The 22,108-nt window shown below is 44.1% G+C and overlaps 1 long non-coding RNA gene across 1 annotated transcript in view; it reads left to right on the top strand.

Moving 5' to 3' along the window:
• Positions 1-22,108, top strand: part of LOC140918336 (uncharacterized) — a 34,157-nt gene that overhangs the window by 2,179 nt on the left and 9,870 nt on the right. The window contains exon 2 of the long non-coding RNA XR_012161149.2: positions 12,916-13,028. This is a non-coding gene — a long non-coding RNA (uncharacterized LOC140918336). The remainder of the gene's footprint in view (positions 1-12,915; positions 13,029-22,108) is intronic.

Here is a 22,108-nt window from a genome sequence, read left to right as displayed (position 1 = left end):
AGAAGGGTGCTGCTGTCACCCACAAATTCCTAGTCTGGGATCAATTTAAGGGAATGTGTTTTCCGCTTGTTCTGAGTGTAAATATTCCTTTCAAAGTCCATCCCCATCACAGGCAGGACTAATGTGATGGTGATGTCATGCCTAGCAAAGAATTCAGTGTTAAACTTGGAGATTCACGCTGTGGTATTTAGACCTTGATCTTGAAAGGCATTTAGGCACCTAACTCCACCTGAAATAATTATCTTTTAGGATCTGGGCCTTAGTTACCTAAAGAGGCTCCTGGTGGTTTTGTTCCCTATTTGGATGGCAGATATAACAAACCAACTCAGTATGAATTTTATGTATTGTAATTAAATATTCAAATCATCCTCTTCCAAAGAATTTCTGAGTAATTGAGCTTCATATTTGCTTTTAATGAATATTCATGTTAGTGAAGCGCAAGTGCGTTAATACTTGTGGAAAGTGAATGCAAAAGTATCAGGAACATGGTGAACTGAAATTTTCTTTTGAATTTGGATATATGTTAGTGGAAATTGGTTTGTATTGTTTTCTTAGCTGCAGTGAGCACAGTCATCACAACTAAGCTGATCTATTGGGTGACTGTCGCTGAGAATTATCTTTTATTTTTATTATGGTTGCATCTAGAGTCCCCAACCAGTATTGTGCTAGGTGCTGTATGAACGTATATAGTAAGACATGGTCCCTGTACCAAAGAGCTAACAGTCTAATTAGACCAGGCAGACAAAGGACATGAGGGCAAAGAGATGTGAAGTGACTTGCCCAGCCCCAGGGTCATACAATAGGTGAGTAGTAGAGCTCAGATCTCCTGAGTCCTAGCCAATGCCGTATCCACATAACCATGTACCTCTCTGGAGCATGGAGTTGGAGTGTTGCTTCTAATTTCCCCTCAGGTATGGGGAAGCTTTTGCATTGCAGCCATCGTGCAGCGTAAGAGGAAAATGTTACAAGCATCTTCCAATTGATATAAAAGCTACATGCAGCTAGCTATAGGCAAAAAAGATCAGGTGAGAGGGAGGGGACAGCTGCTTAGCTGCTGTGTGTTTTTTCTGTTGCAGACTGCAGGGGAAAAATCTCTGGTGTGTGTGTGTAGGTACATCATCAGGCACTGGTAGAACAGCAGGCAAAGGTCTCTCCAGGAGGGAAACAAGCAGGACTGCCCAAAAAGGTAATTCAGATCTCGTGGCTCAGCAGGAGGGAATGTGGAGGTCATAGTTGGTAGCTGTGGGTCAGAGCTGGGTGAAAGAAGCAACAGAACTGCTGGTCACTCAAGTGGGAGTAGGGTGACCAGATAGCAAATGTGAAAAATCGGGATGGGGTGGGTAATAGGTGCCTATATAAGAAAAAGCCCCAAATATCGGGACTGTGCCTATAAAATTGGGAAATCTGGTCACCCTAAGTGGGAGGAAGTGACATGAGTGAGTGTACAGGCTTGGACATTGTGAAAGCCACAGAGAGCTGCTTCCTGTGAAGGTTGGCAGCAGCCTTAGGTGATCACAGCTATACCCTGATAGCCTTGAGGGAAGGTAGTCAGAGACCCTGTGGTGCCCTCCAAATAGTTGATGATACTCTCCTATGTGACAGCCTGTGGTGGATGATATTCATTTTGTATAGTGAAGAGCTATTAAAACTGGATGGAGATTATTCCTTCCTGACAAAGTGTTGTAGGGGGACTATTCCACTCTGGATGGAGGAAACATTACAAAATGGGCAGGTGCCACAAGTACTCCTTTTCTTTTTGTGAATACAAACTAACACAGCTGCTACTCTTTAACCTGTCAAAATGGGCAGAGTGGCCATGGAAATGGTCATGCCACCTCACCCTCCATGCTCTTTAGAATTCCTGGGGATCCTCATTCCTTTAATCACCCCTGCCCCCCAGGATCCCTCCATCATTCCTCATTCCTTTGTTCCATCACCTCTTCCCCCACTCACTCTTTCCCTCCCACAGAAGGTGACCAGATATTTAAAATGAAAAACAGACTACCGGAATCTTGTCGTTGGAGAGAGGAGTAGAGGGGATGCTCATGAGAGGGTTTGGCCTGCTGGAGTGGACAAAGTCATATTTCACCCACTAGAGCCGGGGTTCTCGCAACAAATTTTTTGGTGGCTTCAGAGTATGCCATCAACTCTTGCTGGTGGCCGCACTGTCACTTTTCCCTAAAATAATTAATTTTAGGAAAAACAAATGAATATGCATGTATACACATCCAGTTCATTGCAATTTATTTATGTAGGGATTTCTATTGCAGACTCAATAATTAAAATAATGCTGTGAAAAGTGATATTTGTACGTTTGTTAATATCACTTTTCACAGCAATTCCTGGCAAGTTAAGACTTGGATGGAGGGGTGAGGCAGTGCAGGCCAGGAAGGCTGGATGCGGGGCCCTGCCACCACCACCGCCACCTCATGGTCAGAGGTATGGGTTGGCGCCTGGGTTTGGGGCTCTGTGCCCTAGGCCAGCACCCACTGGAGCTCAGGGTTGGTGCCTGCAGTTACTTGGCCAGGGCCAGGGGTCAGCACCCACTGCCATGCAGTTGGGAGTTGGTACCTGGAACCAGCATCTGCTGCTGTCTGACTGGGGCTGGGGGTCGGGACTTGGGGTGTGCGCCCACTGCTGCTCAGCCAGAGCTAGGAGTCTGTGTCCTGGGCCAGCACCCACCGGAGCCTGGGGTTGATGCCCACTGCTGCATAACCAGGGCTGGGGATCTGCACCCAGAGCTGGTGCCTGGGCATCATTACATATGGCCAGCACCTGCCGGAACCCAGGGTCAACCTCCAGGAACAGTGCCTGGGGTCAGGGGCCAAGGCTGGGGGTTAGAGCATGCGGCTGGGGTTTGACTGCCACCGCACTTTGGGGCTGGCGCTTGGGGTCTGCGCCACTGCATGGGCTAGGGTTTGGCATCCAGAGCCAGCACCTGCCGGAGCCCAAGGCTAGCATCAGGGATCTGCACCCAGGGCCGGCAGCTGCTGCCGCTCATAGTTGCTAGCCAGCAGATGGGGCTGGGGGTTGGAGCGCATGGACTGGGGTCAGCACTTGGGGTCTGCAGCCGCAGGCGAGATTTGGAGTTGGTACTACGTGGTCAGAGACGGGGATCGGAGCCCACTGCCACCACGCAGCCAGGGGTTGGTATCTGTAGCCCCGTGGCTGGAGCCATAGTATGAATGCATCCGGTGAAGTGAGCTGTAGCTCACGAAAGCTTATGCTCAAGTAAATTTTAGTCTCTAAGGTGCCACAAGTACTCCTTTTTGCGGATACAGACTAACACGGCTGCTACTCTGAAACCAGTCTGCAGCCAGGCTCCCTAAATCCCCGCCACTCCAAACCCCACTAAGCCCCTCATCCCTGCCCCACCCTAGTAGAGAACTCACTTTGATCCTTCAGCGGTATGCCTCACCTGTCTCCAGAGACATGCAGAGTGGCGCATCCAGAAGCAACAGGGAAGGAGTGGGAAGGGCCAATGCTTTGCTGCCCCTGCCCCTTCCCCGCTCCCCCCCCCCCCCCAAATCACTGCCTAGGAAGCTGTCATGGCTGCAGAGAAACCCCCTGGTGGCCGCATGTGGCCATGGTGGCCACATTTGAGAAACAGCCACTAGAGGGCAGTAGTATACATAAACAGCTGATACAGATTTACAGACCTGCACTGAAATGAACAAACCAGGCTTCATATTACTGCAGCAGGATCCCCTAGAACTTGAAGTGTGCCTGGCAATTTGTATGTTTCTGATCTGTGTTTTATTACGTTTCTCATGGGGTATTTCTCTGTCATATTCTGAGATGCACTAGGCTCTCCTTAGAATCCATCCTGTCTGGTGAACAGCTGCTTCCTTATCAGCCTGTTCAAAACTCCTCTCTTCCTTATTCAAACTAGTGTTGCCAGCTCTGATGGTTTTGTCATGAGTCTCATGATAATTATTGTTTTCCTTAAAGCCCCAACTCCTGGAGTCAAGTGATGATTTCAGCCTTCATTCTTAAAGAAAAAGTACATTTCTAGCACTTGCATCTATGGAAAAAGCTTCAAAATGTGACCCCAGTGCGCTGTAAAGGCTCAAAAAGCAGACAGCAAATAAAAAGAACACCAAATCTATTATGTAATCTAATGATTTTAAAGACAGTCTCGTGATTTTTGGTGAGCCTGACTCATGGTTTTTGAACATTTGGGGTTGGGAATACAGCAAGTGTCATTTCTACTGCATAACGCTGGAGGGACAAATCCTGCTCACCTTATTCAGTGTTAATAGTCTCATTAATGTCAGTGGGCAGGTGGTGGAAAGAGGAGTGGGAGGATTTATACAGTGACCCCTTCTTCCCTGTCCCTAGGTATCTAGCACTGACGCATTGGACCCATGCTGGAGCCCTTGTTTAACCAAGTCCCTTTGGTCCCTGCAAAGGACAAATTCAGCTTTCATTTTAAATCAAGGTCCCCAGCCCTGTTTCTTGCAAAGACAAACTTGGAATCATAAACCAATTGCTTAAGAGTCTGCAGCTGGGCTCCCCTGCTGCAGCAGATTGGTGGGTGGGCAGGACTCCCCCAAGCTGGGGCTGAGGGAGGATTTCCTGGGATGCTGGTGTGAGGAGGGTGGTTGGGGGAGCAGATCTGCCCAGGATGCTGGTATGGGAAGGTTCAGGGGGGATAAATTCCTCCTTGTGCATGCCATCCCCGATGGACCAACAGGTACTGATCCCCACAGAGAGGACAATTTGGCTAATTGAAAATAATTCAGCACCTTATTCTAGTTCAGTCACCTATTTTGGGGAGCTCAACCAGACCCTGACTGAAATATTGTGAGGCTTAATGAATTATTGGGGCAAGGTGTGTGTGAAGTATTGTTCTCCTGTGGACCTGGTGGTACCAAATAGGCAACCAGCACTGAAAATTATGTTAAAGGGAAATCAGCGTAAGAGTGTTATTTCTGCAGGCAGTATCAGAAGACACTAGACTGATTAATTAAAATGTTCTTTCCTGCACTCTGATCATTGCAATTTCCAGAAAAGAGCAATCCAAATAAATAGGGTCACTTATTATTATGAGACATGTTAGTGTTAAGGTAGTCCTTAGAAATCTCAGTTGAGATTGGGACACCATTGTGCTAAACTCTGTACAGAGAGTCACTGTCCCAATGAGTTCATCATCAAAATTGACAAGACAGTATTATTGTTCCCATTTTACAGATGAGGAACCAAAACACACAGACTAAAGTCCCACTTGGGGGATTTGTAAAATAGCTGGGACTTGAACCCAAGGGAAGTCAGGTTACAGAGCCACTAGCTAGCCCCTTAACCGCAAGACCAGCCTTCCTTTCTTTTAATTTATTCTTTTCTTCTCTCAAATCTACAGTTTCATTTAAAATGAAACGCCTGAAATCTGAGCTCTTTTGATTGTGTATGTAAATCAAACACCACACTATTTTTGGAGTCTGCCTCCACATGCACGGAAACCAGTAGCTCCAAGAAAGGTGCGAACCTTCCTCATCCTCCTTAACTAACTATTACCATCAAAGTGTGAAGCATTTATATGCTGCACTGGTGAAAGATGGCAACTTTCATGTGGCTAGCCATTCCCATATTTATCCTCATATTCCAGTCATTTGACTACATCTGACCACAGCAACCCAAGCAAAAAGCAGCCTGATGAGTCCAGCTTTAATTTTGACTCGCAAGGCCAGATTGTCCACTGTCTGCCTCAGATCTTTGCCCAGATGAAAATGATTGTAAAAATTAATCACTTTCCACATACATAAGTGACCACGCCAGATGTGAGAGAGTGGAGAATCAAGCCTTTGTTAGTGTCCTAATGGCAGAGATGTTGCTGAATGGGTAAGTCTTCTTACTCAAAGAACAGAAACACAGTTTGTAGTGGTTTCAGAGTAGCAGCCATGTCAGTCTGTATCCGCAAAAAGAAAAGGAGTACTTGTGGCACCTTAGAGATTAACAAATTTATTTGAGCATAAGCTTTCGTAAGCTACTGTATGCATCCGATGAAGTGAGCTGTAGCTCACGAAAGCTTATGCTCAAATAAATTTGTTTGTCGCTAAGGTGCCACAAGTACTCCTTTTCTAGTTTGTAGTGGTGTGAATCTTTATCAAGGCCCTGGGGGGATAGCACTTATAGCCAGATAAGGGCTAGCCAGTCTATATGGAAAGAGTAACTTATGCCTAAAGTTAGAATTTGTGGTGTTCTGCAGATAAAGCTTCCTGTAGATTTCCCCACCTCCACCCCCTCAGTCTTCACCACATAAATCTGTATTGCTCTTGCCCGTTGAAGCCAAGGCTTTAGGAAGATTAAAAAAAATTAGACGTATCTATGGATAATGAGGCTAGCCACAGTGGCATTTGACAGAATGAAAGGCTGTTCTCTTCAGGGGAGCCTGTGTTATGTGAACTAGCCCCTGGGATTTGAAGAGACTTGGGCATCTCCCTCCCTTAGACACTGAAAAAAACAGCCAAAATGTTTCAAAGCTATACACTGTCATGCTTCAGGGCCTAAGGCGACGACTAACTGGTGTTAGCAGGGGCTAGGTCCTCAGAGATATTCAGCTTCCTAACTGCTACTGAAATCAATGGCAGGAACCTAAATACTTTTGAGGGTCTGGGCCAGAATGCTGCCTTTGGGCAGGTTATTCCATAATTGTTCATTAGAAGGGGGTTTGCTGCTTCCTAGGGAGCAGCTGGGTGCTGGCCAGTGACAGAGACAGGATACTGGACTGGCTGGAGAATGGGTCTGAGCCAGTCTGGCAAGTCCTGTCTTCCTATAAACTCAGCCAAATCTACATAAACTTGAGCCTTCAGGATTCAAATGCTCACAGTTACGAGCAAGAAATGTGGTTTTGGTTTTCCACCTTTTGGTAGTGTGGACAGCTTTTTTGGTAATTAGGTAAGTTAAAAAAAGGAAAGCCTCAGTTTATTGGTGAGATCATTGTGTAAGGCCAGCTTGCTCTCTGGTGGTTTGTTCATGCAGATGAGATGCTAGTGTTTTGGTTTGGTTTTTATGGGGTGTGCCAGACGTCAAAACCCCTCTGAATTCCTTATTTCCCTGTTGGTGCCAATTTGCATAGCTAGCAGACTGGTCCTGTGCAATAGAAATCTTAGCTCAGGCATATTTTTAAGCACAACCCTCTTTTTGTAAAGGTAGGTTGGCTTAAGACACTTACTTTCAGTGGCTACGTTTACCATCAAAGTTGGTTCTATTTCCTGAAATTGGTTTCTGATCCCCCTGAAAGACTGAAACTGTGGTTTTGCTTTTTTTTAAAGGTTGATTTCGGGGAAACTGAACTGCATGCATGAAACTGTAAAATATCAACTGTACAGATAAACTGCGGTAGCAAGATTGTTACTCATATAACCAGCCTCCAGTTCCCTGAATTCCAATTAATTCCCTGCTTCTAGTAACTGGTGACAAACAGCTCACACTTTGGCTCTTTTCTGTTGAACTTTGCCAATGTGTGGTTGAGCAGAGGGATGAGGGTGGGTGGGAAGCATTACACTCTTTCTTTAGAACTGGGAGGTGAACTCATTTATTTTATAACTATGGGCTCAGTTGATTTGGGTCAGATCCATCCTTGGTTGCATCATGCATGTACCATCTTCATGTGCACACGGTCTATACTTTTGGTGCAGCCTGCACAATGCATAGGCAAGGGATCAGACTTGCTTGTAATTCACTCAGCATCCTATCTCCTGCCTGCAAGTCTGATCTCTTGCCTATGCATTGAAAGGAGGTGTCGGGGATCAATCATCTAAAAAGCGGAAGAGGCAAATGTACTTTGTGCTGCATAAAAAGCAGCTCTAATCCTACAAGGTGCTGAATGCCTCAAACTCTCATTGACTTCTGTGGGATTTGAGAGCACTCAGTACCTTGTGGTAGGTGCTCACACATTGCAGGATTGGGCCTTATGCTTTTACTGGTCATTTAAAAAAAAACTTTAAGTGATTCTAGTCTCTAAATATCCAGGGTGCCCAATGTTTGTGACAGTGAGTGTATAACTGTCAACTTCCCAGAAGCCTGAGGGCTGAACCTAATTTGTATATACAAGTGCATACTTAAAAACTCATCAAGAAACAGCTGCATTTATATGATTTGCTTGTATTTGTATCTTCCTCCCTGGGTTAATTCCCATCCTTTTTCCAGTAGTAGGGGTGCCTGACAACACTGGAGGGGGGAGGGGGACATATTTGGGGCATCCTGTGCAGGGGAGTCACACCCCTCATGTGCTGTGGAGTTGTGCTCATGAGGGGTTACCTACACCCCAGAGCATAGGAATTATTTAGGGGGTGGGCAAAGAAGAGGATGAGTGGGGATCTTCAACTAATCACTCCTCCCAGGGAGCAAAAAGGGTTAGTTCAACTCTCAGGCTGTGGAGCGGCTCCATTGTTGTTGTTTGGCCTTGGGGAAATGATTCGTTCCTCTCCAGCTTTAGTCAGTTCCCATGCCAGTTCCTGCTGGGTTCCCTTGAACAGATGTCTATGCTCTAATCTATTTCAATACAATATAAAAAATATGTTACAAGAACGTTATTTAGGTTGCAAAATCAAGCACTCAAAAGTTGAGAAATGCTAGATTTATAGTTGCCCGTTTAACTTTCATTCTGCCCCCATGTGCATCCAAGCTGTGCTCTGAATGAGCCAGGGTCCTATGGAAAAAACAGTATGTGATCCTGTACTTAAATATCACAATTCATAAACACAATAGGGCAAGTTATGGTTGCATGGACCATTAGAAGGGCCACAACTGCAAATCTGGCATTTTCTAACCTTCATATGCTTGGCTTTGCAACCTAAATAACATTCTTTTAATATAATTTTTTGTGTGCTATTTCATAGGTTTTTAAGAACAAATTCTATTATGTACAACTAGAACAATTCCATCCCTCCATTATGCATCATCAGCAGAGTTTGAACCCTGAGCCTTCAGCACTGACTTCTACCACTTGAACAACAGGACCAGTTACATTAGCCAGATGCAGTAGGCTGTTATCCCAGATTCTGGGAGATGGGCATCTGGCACCATGTGCTAAGTTTCAGGAGGCAATCCACCTGTGCCCTCACTCGCTCATCACAGGGCCAGGAATTGAGGGAGCTCTTGCTTTATGTAGTGGTCCAAGTGGGGCCGATGAGAAACTGAGGTCATGTGCTTATTTTAGATGTAAGCACTTTTGTACTAGTAAAACTGTGTCCGTGCTGGAGGTGTCACCAATTGTAACTATACCAGTTAGACACAGCTAAAGCAATGCAACAATGGAGTGTTGGCTCTGTGCAGCTCAGCCAAATCGGAATCGAAATTCCCAGGAAAAAGGGCATGGCTATCGGGCCACTTAGTGCCCAGAAGGCTGGGGTGTAAATCTAAGAGCACTAGCCAACCCCACGCTAACTGGCTGTGTGGACCCTGCTGCCGCTGCTCACTAACAATTCGGTAGCACACTTTGCATACTGCTGTTTGAAATGGGAGTAGCTCAAAGCACACTACGGAAAGTTCATGCTTGGCAGCAGGGTGCACATGGGCCAGTTAGTGTGCTGCAGATTTACCCCTCAGCTTGCTGGGCACTAACTCTCCATATAGCTGAGCCCAAAGATAAGGCACTTCTGTAGCCTGATGGGTTTCCCCTTGCTGAATGTCAAAGGCTTGCAGCAATGGAGGTGTTAATGTGTCTCCAAGAAAATGTCACAAGAATCTTTTATAACCGAAAGTGTGAGACAACCTAAATATAGCTACCAGCTACCCTTAAAATGTAGAACTGTCTTTATTCCTGTGAATTTTTAACCATACAACACCAAACATATGTTGTTTCTAAGATAATACATCAGAATAACAAATAACATGAACACTTGTCTTTTCCATAGTAACAAAGACACTTATGTTTCACAGAACCCTTTAAAGAATAAAGGCATTAAAGCAGAACTGTAACCTTCCCCTAGCATTCCAATTTCAATCAACATTTGCACTCAGTTTATTTTCTTGCTCATTCAGCTGTCAGTTTGTATTAGACAACAAAGTTTTAGCACCATTTCCCAGCCATCCTGTTTTAAATAATAATAATCATAATGAATACAAATGAAGAAAAAGGAAACAGACTGACAAGACTGACAAAAGCTTATGCTCAGATAAATTTGTTAGTCTCTAAGGTGCCACAAGTACTCCTTTTCTTTTTGCGGATACAGACTAACACGGCTGCTACTCTGAAAGACTGACAAGTGTCATTCATGGAAGCAGTGTCAATTTGTAGTTAGAACAGGACAATGCTTGGTCCAGGGATGATTCAGTCTAGTGGATGGGTCACTGGATTTGGAGTCAAGGCCTGGATTCAAGTCCCAGCATAAGTTCAGGATTCCAGTGTGATCTTGGACAAGTCGTTTAATGACCACTGTGCCTTATTTAGTTCCCCATCTGTGAAATAGGGATAATACGTCTCTGCCTGACAGGGATGTTGTGAGGAGGGAATCCATTAATAACTGGGAGGTACTCAGATACTACAGTGATGAAGATCTAGAAAATTGACTTTGGTTTGTGATACCAAGCAAATGACTTAACCTCATAATGTGACTTACTCTACTCACCTGTAAAATGGGTACAATAATACTGATCTACTTCATGGGTTATCAAAATTCATTCATGTTTCCAAAGTGCTTTACCCAGCTTGGTTATATCTGTGTATCACAGCTGGCCAGAAAATTTCCCTCTAAACATTTTTTCAGTGTGAAAATGTTTCCCATTTTTTGGCAAGATCCAACACATATATGGCCATGTGTAAACTTAAGTCTGTGAGGAATTAATCAGTGGGACTGCTCGCATGCTCTAAGGTATAAATGAGTTTAAGTACCTTGCTGAATCAGAACCTATATATCTATGAGAAAGCCTTTGCTCATTAACACTCTCCCATATTAGCAATACATAGAAACAAATGAAATCCCACTGTGAAGATACAGAGATACTTGGAAACTGTCTGCAATGGATGTATCCACATCATCGATGATGATAAAATGATGATAAAATCGTCTACTGAGCTGAGTTGGGTGGTATAGCTGGAATGTAGCTCTGATCAAAGGGGTAGGTGGTTTCCTGCTAAAACAATCCTCCTCATTCCTAAGAATTCACTGTGACTCAACTGTTGTAGTCACTGAGACCTCAGGTAGCATTTCAGTGAAGAATTTTTGCTCCTTGTTGCACCTATTCAGGATGGGCCTCATTTATTTCCTCACTTGACCTCAGGGAGGAATTTAACCCATTATTTGTTGCCATTTAAACAGTGATCTTAAGTTAGACAAACAAGATGGTTTGTTTGGATCTCTTACTAGTTAGCTTGATGGCAAATGCTCCACTCTTGCAAAGGGATCTACATGGGGTAGGGCTTGGCTGGTGTGGATCCCTGTGTATGACACTACATCTGTAAATCCTATTCGATTTGAAAACACTTTGGGTCTGTCACTTTCATCAGTTTCACACCAATGTAATATTATGGACTAGAAATAGAATTGCCCCTGATTTCCTCAAGTGTAAGTGAGAGACAGATCTGGGCCATATTAGATTTATGTCAGGTTTCAGAGTAGCAGCCGTGTTAGTCTGTATTCGAAAAAAGAAAAGGAGTACTTGTGGTACCTTAGGTGCCACAAGTACTCCTTTTCTTATTAGGTTTATGATTACTTTAAAGAGTATATGTTGATGGACTTGTTGCGTGGAAGGAAATTAGCTAATTGGTTCCCACATGTTTTCTGATGTTACTACCATTCCTTCAAAATCTGAATCTAGAAAGACATGGTGGAACTCAAGCAGTTGTGCCCTTCGCATTATGACAGCAATAGATAGTCTGATCAGATTTGAAGGTCAGCAGCATTATAGAATGTCACTTTTCTTAAAATACCTATGTTTCAGCAGTCAAGTGTCATCTCCCTATTTTTCTGGGCTCATCATTTTGGTTTCGCTTCTCTCATTAAGTTTGTCACTTTCATTAGTTCATCTTAACTGATAGTTCCCTCTTTGTGCAAACAGTTCTCTGTCTGCAAGGCTTTGAACTACTGGACTGTGGCAGGTAATAAACGTGTATTGCAGATAGTTGCATGCAGAGCTGCTGGGAGATTTGCAGGGCCTTATGAGCTAAGTTAAAACCAGCCCTTATTTGATGTTCTCGTGTTCTCCTCCTGTCCTTGCCCTGCCCTGCCCTGTACTGTAGCTTGTTGCTTCTTTTCTTTCACATTCACTTCTTACCCAGCTGATCTCCTCTACTGCGTTTGCCCTTTCCCATTCTTTTTCTTCGCGCTTCCCTCCTTATCATCTCACCTCGGCTTGGCCCCTGACTCCCTAGCACCGCACCACTGCTGGACACATGCTGCTTTGGTGTTCTGTTTTACACCAGCTGACCTTTCTCTGTGTGAACTAGAACATGGACATTCAAGTCCAAGTGTACCACGAGGTTTGGAATAGTGCCCAGGAAAATTCAGGAGCGTGAGGGATGAACGCAGGTTTGTACAGTACTTCCAGATTCTCAGGTGAAAGGCGCTGTTGAGTATCAACGCAAAATAGTAGGCTCATTAATTCTGAATGAGTGGGAGGTCACTGGCAGCTTTTCCGTCTTGTGGGTTTTTGTGTAGTTTTTTCTATTACTCATTTTTCACACAAGGGAAAATCTTGTCTCCTCTGGCCCTGAACACAGCAGAATCACTATGATGCTGCTGTGCAGAAGGAAGAGGAGGAGGAATATTGAATCCCACCCTCCTCCATCACCACGGCTCTGCGGGGGCCACTTCTGCTGTCAAACCACAGAGTTATGCAGATCGGGAAGGGGAGTGCTAGAGGCAGGGCTTGTGGATCCGTGACCCCACTAGCCCCACAGCAGCTGTGGCTACTCCTGTATTGCAGCTTTGAGGTTGCTGTAGCAGATATGGAACAGCTTTTCTCTCGTTTCAGCTCTCCACTGGCCCTCATGGAGCTCCCAGCCTGTCTACTGGGGCTGTGCACAATGTCCAAAACATGACCTGAGGGAGAGGGAGATCCTGGTCACACTGGGCTGCATGGCTAAGGCAAGTGACTGTTTACATTGCTGTATGCCAAACACTGAAAAACATGTCCCAGAATGGCCAGTGCCCTCTAATGAAATCTGGAGCCTGAGTCTCTTATACCACAAACGCATGACCCCTCCACCCCCAAGCATAATACCCCACAGGGCCATGGCAGGTTTCCATAGTAACCTACAAAGCCTAGAAGGAGCAAAATACACACGCTCCAGTCAAGGCTCTGTGTATGTCCAGGCTCTGCTATAGCAGCGGGCTTTAAGGAAAGGCTGTTGGTACCTGGCTCCTCTCTCTATCCGAACACAGCAAGATCAGGGTGAAGCAACTGAAAGGCTCTTCAGACAGCAGGATCCTGCTGGGGAAAGCAAGCTGCTGACTCATTCCATTCCCACATATACACAGGTCCCTCCAGTATATCACCCCATAATGCTCCTCCTTCGTAGATATACCTGCTTCCTTATTAGATCCCTGACCTTCCCTGTGTGCTTCCCCAAATTCACAGGAGTGAGACACTTGGCCAGCTGGGGTGTATGCCTCGTGACCTCCATCCTTTGCTCTCCTTCAGCTTTTAGCCTGACTCTTTCATCACAGTCTGTAATTTTTCTTTACCATTTCATGTAGTCTGAGGAATATTCCCTAATCTCTTGCTTTCTCTGCAGGATATTGACTGAATATTCTTCAGTCATTCTTTGCCTTCTAGAATTTAGTCTGCGTTCTCCCCCTGAGTCCTGAGTTTGCTTATAATCTGACAATTCGTCTGTGACTCCCTGCTAGTGAACTTCCTTTATGAAAAGTTCAATCTTGTATTTTGACTCAGGTTAGCAAGCTGTCAGTAAAATCAAACCAGCTTTGTCGTTCATGCAAATTCTCATGACGACAACACAACTCCCACCACCTTCTTTCTCCTCTCTTCTCCCTCCCTGGCTCTCTCTGGTGCTCACAAGCATACACTGCATTGCCTCACCATGCTCTGTGCAGTAAGAATTATACAGGAGAAGCTCAGAATTATGAACACCTTGGGAATGGAGGTTGTTCGGAACTTTGAAATGTTTGTAACTCCGATCAAAACTTTCAAACGTTTACAGCTGAACACTGACTTAATATAACTTTGAAGCTTTACTATGCAGAAGAAATAATACTGCTTTCCCTTTATTTTTTAGTAGTTTACTTTTAACACCATACTGTCCTATATTTGCTTTTTTTTCCTCTCTCTCTCTCTCTCTCTGCTGCTGCCTGACTGCATTCTTCCAGTTCCAAATGAGGTGTATGTTTCACTGGTCAATTCATAACTTTGAGGCTCTACTGTACACCACCCATCTTCTCTTTAATTAAAAAAGAAGAAGAAGAATGAATATGCAACAAATTAATTTCCAAGCATTCTATACTTAAAGGATCACTTTAGTTTTTCTTAACAGATACCCAGAACTGTCACCCTCCTACTTGATATGTACACTTTCATTTTAATCTTGAACTTGAAAAAAGTAGCTAGGCTACCTGGAGGAAGGTGGGAGATTCCCTTACCCTTCAGCATCTGCCTGGGAGTGGGGGGAGGGGGCAGGAGAGGGAGCAGTGAATAGGCAGAGCCATGGCTTGCTGGCTGCCAGGCCTGGAGCATGCTGATCCCCCTCCCCCAAAGGTTGTTGCAAATGACTCTGATGGGGAGCTGTGGTAGGCACTGTGCCTCTCTGAGGGGCACTGCAGCTCCACCCCACCCATTGCTACAGGTGGTGGGTTAGTCATTTACATCCTATGGGCACCATCTGACATGTGACCTGCCTTATAACGTGCGCTGAATCATGGGTTTCAACGTACATCAGCATTCCTAGCCACAGTGACAGCAGCACAAGAGGGTGTCATTAATTAAATCATAGCCACCAATGGATCTTCATCCTCACGCTGGACTCATTGTTGCACGTGCACTCCCGCATCTGTTTATAAAATCTGTTGTCTCTTTTCTTATACTGAGATTGTAAGCGTCTTAGGGCTGGGACCAGCTTTTTATTCTGAGATTGTACAGCACCTACGACAATGGGCCCTGGTCCATGACTTGGGCTCCTAGGAGATACAAATAAGTAAATATAGCTGGCAGCTCAGTCTCACCTGTTTAGAGATATTCTAAAATAAGGGCCTTGATTCCACCTGCCTAACTCATGTTGAGATCGGTATCCTAATCTGCAAGCCATCAGGTGTGCCGGAACGAGGGGGTGGGGATCCAGTGCCCTCCCACTTTTTACTGGCAGTAAGGGCAGGCGATGGGTGTGGGGGAGGAGAGGAGCGAGCAGGGGGCGGGGTTTAGGGAAGAAGGGGCAGCATGGGAGCGGGACCTTGGGGGAATGGGCGGTGCGAGGGCAGGGTCTCAGGGAGAAAGGGCGGTACAGGGGCATGGGGCCACAGTTCGGGCTCTGTTGCCCCCCCCAAATACACACACTTACAGGGACCTTCTGCTGCTTCTGTGAGCCATCCCACAAAAGGACTTTCTCACAGAGTAAGGCACTACTCAACATGAGTAAGGGGGCAGAACTCTTCATTCAGTTATGAAAATGCACCTACCTGTGGTCTGCTATTGAGTGAATGGAAATGCAGCAGAAACACAATTCTCTTGGTACATCGACCTCGAATGACCCTGAACAATGTGCCAAGCCAAGCCAGCCTTCTTGGGTTCAACTCAGCTTCTATTTCTCAAGCTTCGGCAATTTAGTTTTATTTTGTGTGCCCTGATTCTGAGTTGTGGCTCCTGTGCAGTCTTAAGGGTGGGTGGCAAAGGTGTCTTTTTGCCCCTCCTGGATTGCCCATCTCCTGTGTAACTTCGAGCAGCCCAAGTGGTTGCCCTAATTTATGGCAACTATCCAGAGCTACCTGGGGGCCACTGTATAGCCCAGAATAGCCAGAGTTTGGTGTGCGCCAGCCACACTTTCTACAGCCATCAATATGCCCCTTCCTACCTCAAGCCAGGCATAGGGGACAGACATACACCTTTATGCTAGCTCTATGCTGGCTTGGGAGATCCTGTACTGGGGGTTTTCCTAGGGGCTATCTCCATCAGCTTTCTGACCCCTTCATGCTACTGGAGCAGTTGACAGGGGACAGATTACAAAAAAGAGGAGGTTCAGAGTTTCAAAGACATTAGGTCCACAATTGTAGACCTACTTATGCACAGTTATTCTGATTATATAAATCACTATAACAGGTAATTTGCACTCAAGAATCATAATAATTGTACATGCAAATTAGGAATGTGACTGCTCTTTCATTTGGATGCACACCTGGGTACCTAATTAGCTAAAAAAACCTGAATTGCAAATTAGCTGTGCCACAACACTATATTTCTTGCAGTAGGCTAAAGCAGTCCATTGCACACAGTTATTTTAGCACTAATGCACATATGCATGTTGTATATAGTTGAAAGGGCCTTCTGCTGAAGTAGACAGGCCATATTGAGGAGAAAAAGGAAACAGAGATAGCCAGAAAGCCACTTAATTTGATTTGTGTGTATTTTATATTTGCATGCATCTGTCATATTCACAGGAAGTTCTCTTTTTACATACCGTGCTTTGCAAGTTCCTATAAAAGTCAACAGTATTACTCATTTTCCAAAGAAAACATTTAGTTTTTTATTTAGATCGTTTACTGCAAAGCACCCTCTGCTGGAAATCATTAGCTGGAACAATTACATTTTCATTGTAAATCTCTCCTTCCCCGATTCATACATTTTTTTGTACATAGAGATGCTGAGTTTGGACCACCATGACACACAGGAGCAGTTTGTTAGTTGTTCACATTATGAATATTTGGCCAGTTGCTGTGAATGTTTGAAAGTCGCCAAATTTTCATGACCATTTAGTCATCTGACAATTTAGCCAGGAAATTAATTATTACCTTGTTTAAGACATCCATCCAGTTAGATGAAACCATATAATATGTCCTGTATTTTCCTCCCCACAGCCTTTTTGTACATATTATCGATTGCTCTAATCGATGAGCAAGTTAATATAATTAATGTAATTAATGTATATTTTTCATGCGCTTTCTTTTTCACAGAATAATAAAAAACTTTAATCCAAAAAATAAAAATGTAAAACAATCCTTTTAACTAGCAGTCAGGAAATTCAAACTTTTTTGATCACCAGAAGTGAAGTCAGGTCCTCACTGGATGTCACAATGGGATTTTCGGATATATGCAAGGAAGGTTCACACAAGATGGAAAGGAGAAGATATTGGGATATCATAAAGAGGAATAATAATAATAATAGACACTACTTACACAATGCTTTTCATCTGTAGATCTTAAAGCACTTTGCAGCGATAGGTAAGCATTTTACATGGAGAAACTGAGGCACAGATAATACGTTATTTGAGAGGAAGGATGATCCTGTGGTTAGGTTACTAATCTAGGACTTTGGAGACCTGGATTTAAATCCCTACTCTGCCACAGACTTTCTGTGTCAACTTGAGCAAGTCACTTAGCCTATCTGTGCCTCAGTTTCCCCTCTGTAAAATGGAGATAATAACTCTTCCTAAACTCACAGGGGTGTTGCCAGAATAAATACATTAGAGAGTGTGAGGCATTCAGGTACTACACTATAGTAATGGGGGTGTGTAACTGTGCCTTAGTGGGTCACAACTGAGGATACAAAATTCAGGACAAACTGCTGAGAAATAGGGCAAACACAACGCCAAACTGGTGGATATTGTTTTATAAGATATACCAAACGAGCCACAAAAGTAAACTCCTGTTTCATCACACTGGCTAACAAGAAAACATAAAGGCAGTTTCCTCAGGCATTCCAGTTCTTATATCACCACCACCAAAAACACTGGAGTCAGAGATGAGTGGTTCTTTACAACCAGTCTCATCAAATAATAGGTTCTTCTGATCCCAAAGGACCAGCCACACACCCAGGTCAATATATAACTTAGATCTTACCCAAAAATCACGCTGATGCCAATCCTTTAGTATCTAAAACCTAAAGGTTTATTTATAAAAAGAAAGAAAGAAAGGTGAGAGGTAAAATTGGTTAAAGGAATCAATTACATATAGTAATGGCAAAGTTCTTGGTTCAGGCTTGTAGCACTGGTGGAATAAACTACTGGCTTAAGTCAAGTCTCTGGAGTACATCCACAGCTTGGATGGGTCATTCAGTTCTTTGTTCAGAGCTTCAGTTTGTAGCAAAGTTCCTTCGGAGGTAAGAAGCAGGACTGAAGACAAAATGGAGAAGATGCAACTGCCTTTTATAGTCTTTTGCCATGCAGCCTGTGCTTCCTTTGTTTCAAACATAAGCTGCATAGCACATGGCTTGGAAGCCTAGAGTTCTGTCCATAGACATGTTCCTACATGTCTTGCTGAGTCATAAGGTGTACCTGCCTTCTCTCAATGGCTGATGGTCCTTAATGGGCCATCAAGCAGGCTAGGCAGTGCTGATGTCAAACTGTCTGGGGGGGTGTCACCCAGAAACATAGCACAGGTTTGAAATATAGACATACATACATATCTATAACTCATAATACAAAGGTGATACAAACATACAATCAAGATTATTATATCTGGCAAATTATAACATTTTTGCAGCTATATTACATGGCATATCTGGCTTTGACAGGTGTCCCCATGCAGGATAGCTATGGTCACTCAATTAGGGTGAACTGCAAAGAATGGGGCAGACAATCCCCATAAAGCTGGTGGATATTCCACTACTTATAACTTCACATACAAAAATGATACATGCATACAGACAGCATAATCATACCAGCAAAATATAGTCTTTTAATAGACACCTCACTCGACAACCTTTGTACAATATTTGCTGCAAATATATAACAGTGGTTGCAACAATGATCTATATGGTTATATTTTAATTAGATAACGTCACAGGGTCATAGAAGTACCTCAGATATGTTTGGGATGGAGCTGTGAGGTCTTCTGTAGGTTGTGAGGAGAGAGAGTCTGGAGCCATCTTATCCAAACAAAACTGAACCTTAAAGTTCATGTTGAGATTGTAGGAAGGATTGCATTTTAGGCCTGTCCTTTTGTTCATCCATGGAACCAACTTGAACTAATATGAGTAAGATGGGCTATGTGTGATTCCTGAGGTACATGGAATGATATATAACCCAGATTCAGAGAGAACCCATTTCAGACCCCTCAGAATGGTGTATATGTGTCTTTTACATTTTGTGAGGGTGAATGTAGAAGTTGAAGGCTTTTCCAATCAGATATTTGCTGATTTATTAGTTTCACTCACATAAACTCTCTGACCTTAAGGTTTGGGGAGGAAAGCGAGAGCTGTGTGCTGCTAAGTGCAACAATAAATCAGTTTGTCCCTTTCCCGTCCCTTGCAGGTCAGCTGCCTGTTGCAGGAGGAATCAGTGACACAGGATATTCTCAGGGTACGTCTATTCTGCGATTGAACGTGTGACTGTAGCACTGGTAGCATACACCACGCTAGCTTTAATCTAGCCAGGATGGCTAAAAACAGTAGTGAAGACACACTGGTGCTGGCTTCAGTGCAGACTATACAAGCCTGCCTTGTACCTTGAATACGTACTCACATTGCTAGCCCACATCAGTGTCTGTGCTATCATGTCTTCATTGCTATTTTTAGCTGTGCTATCCAGATTAAACCTAGCATGGATATGCTTCGTGAACTGCAATCACACCTTTGATTGCAATGTAGACATATCCTAAGTAGAACTTGTTGCGCTCACGCTATAAACGCCTGTCCTTGGACAAAGGTGGTCATAAAGGACATGCAGCCATCCTGACCAAAACACCAATGTTCGGTTCCCAGGCAACAGCTGTGCCTCAAGAATTGATTCTTAGCAAGATTAAGGCAGAGAATAAACTCCTTAGCTGCTTGCTACAGTTCCCCCACAATGAAACCGCTTTTCTAAATTCACAACACAAGCATTTCTTCAAAGACTGAACTGTGGTCACATACTCAGAAAAAGAACAGCGCCACCCAGGAACACCTGCTGTAACAATAATATCTGACCCTTCTGTAAACACCCTTTTTGTCTATGAACCTCAAAGGACCATTAGACCTCACAGAACCTCTTTGAAGTTCCTATTTTCAGTCCCTTTTACAGACAGGAAAACTGATGCATAGGAAGGTTAAACAGTTTATCCAAAGTCACACAGCAAATCTGTGGCAAAATGAGGAAAAGAACCTGGTGACTTCCATTCCTGTGATTTAACCACTAGACAAAAGCAAAACCTGGCATATTTCTGAGCACACGTGGCCTCCTATCAAAAACATGCAGAACTTTGCCCTTTTCCCATTTTCAGTGTAAAATTAATCATTTTGCTGAAATTTGGAATGAAGTAAAATTTGTGTGTGTGTATGTATGAAATGCAACACACCTCAGGGGCGTGGGGTGGAAATCCATGATATTCTGTGAAATGAAAATCATCAACTTTGCACAGCTCTATAGTTCGTTTAGTTTGAAAAATTGTGACAAGTGTGCCATAAAATCAAACTCTGGGCAAATGGTAGGGGGAGAAATGCATTGAATTGATGTTACATGCTAATAAATCCATTTTTAAGTGGTTTAATGTAATTATATTTCCAGTGACAATGTGAACTAATTAAAAGTTTCCTATAATATACTGTAAGTACAGCATATGTCCTACTGAGGTTAAATGAGTATTTAATCTTAGGGATAACATCCAATAAATGCTAAAATTAGTGATGGGCCTGAATTGGAAACAAATCCAAATATCCCCCCAAATTTTGGAGAGATTAGGAAACCAAAACCAAAACCAGATCTGGATTTGGGGGTTACAGTTCATCTCTGTATGGGATGAGCCATAAACCTGAATGTAAGCAAACCCAAACTTCATGTGGCTCTGTGTACACTAACCATTAAATGTAACCACAGCTACATTGCATCTCCGCTCAAATCCTCTGCTATTCAAGATTAATAGCAAAGCCGACCCAGCCCCCATCTGTGTGAGTGAGGAGGCTCACTGAGCAGCAGAATGGGCATGCTCTGGCAAGAGAAGGAAACACCCTAAGGTAGAGGTGGTGGCTGTTGCACTCGCTGGTCTCCAATTGGAGAGAGAGAGTTCTTTCACACTTGGCTGCATCGCTGCTCCCTCATGAATGAGATGGAGCTAAGGCTGGCCCAGTCAGAGTCCAACCAAGCCCGCTTTTGCTTCTAAGCCATCAGTTCAATCTGGGCCAGGACACTAGTGACAGAAAGTCATTGGTCAGGACATGAAGCAATGAAAGACAGGCACAGGGATGGATTTAAGCAGGAGGCCACAGCTTTAACAAAGGGGTGGGGGCTATATGTCCACCCCCTCACACAGCAGGCATTTAACTGGGTCCAATGCAGGGTTACAGGGTTACATGTAACCAATAACTTGGCTCGGGAAGACCCTCTTCAGCTTACCCCTAGGACTCAGCTCACATATGAATTCTCTTGCCTCCTGCCCTGCTCCCATGAGGAGGACCACAGGGTACCAAGGGAGACCTCAGTCTATGAAGACTTCAGGTCTCCCTTTCTTACAGGCACATGATCCACCAGCAAAATCCCAGGTTTCGTTTATCTCTGGAAGCTGTTTCTCTTCAGGCTTTATGTTCTAATATTACTTCCCAGTCCTGTTCCTTACCCAACTGTGCCTCCACAGTACTGTGAGGGAGACAAAAACCCTACCAGACCTTTACCAATTGGACCCAGCAGAGAAAAAGTCCATTCTGAGCCAGACAGGCATAAAGTGGATAAAGTGGATTGTGGAAATTATCATGGTATCTCCATCCTAGCTATTGCAGGCAAAGTTCTGGCGCGGATCCTTGCAACCTGCCTTCTGCCCCGTCAGAAGAAATTTTACCAGAGTCACAGAGTGGTTTCCGACCATGTCGTAGAACTGTGGGATATGATCTTCACAACACGGCAGCTGCAAGAAAAGTGTTGGGAGCAAAACCGACCACAGTACATGGCTTTTATTGATCTAAATAAAGCCTTTGATTCAGTGAATCGCCGTGTCTTCTGGACTGTACTTTCTAAACTTGGATGTCCTGATAAATACTTCAATGTCCTAAAATTTCTTCATGTTAACATGAAAGTGACTGTTCTGAGCAGCACTGGCT

Source organism: Lepidochelys kempii, chromosome 10 (assembly GCF_965140285.1).
Source record: "Lepidochelys kempii isolate rLepKem1 chromosome 10, rLepKem1.hap1, whole genome shotgun sequence".
Lineage (NCBI taxonomy): Eukaryota > Metazoa > Chordata > Testudines > Cheloniidae > Lepidochelys > Lepidochelys kempii.
This window is presented reverse-complemented; position numbering and strand designations above follow the sequence as displayed.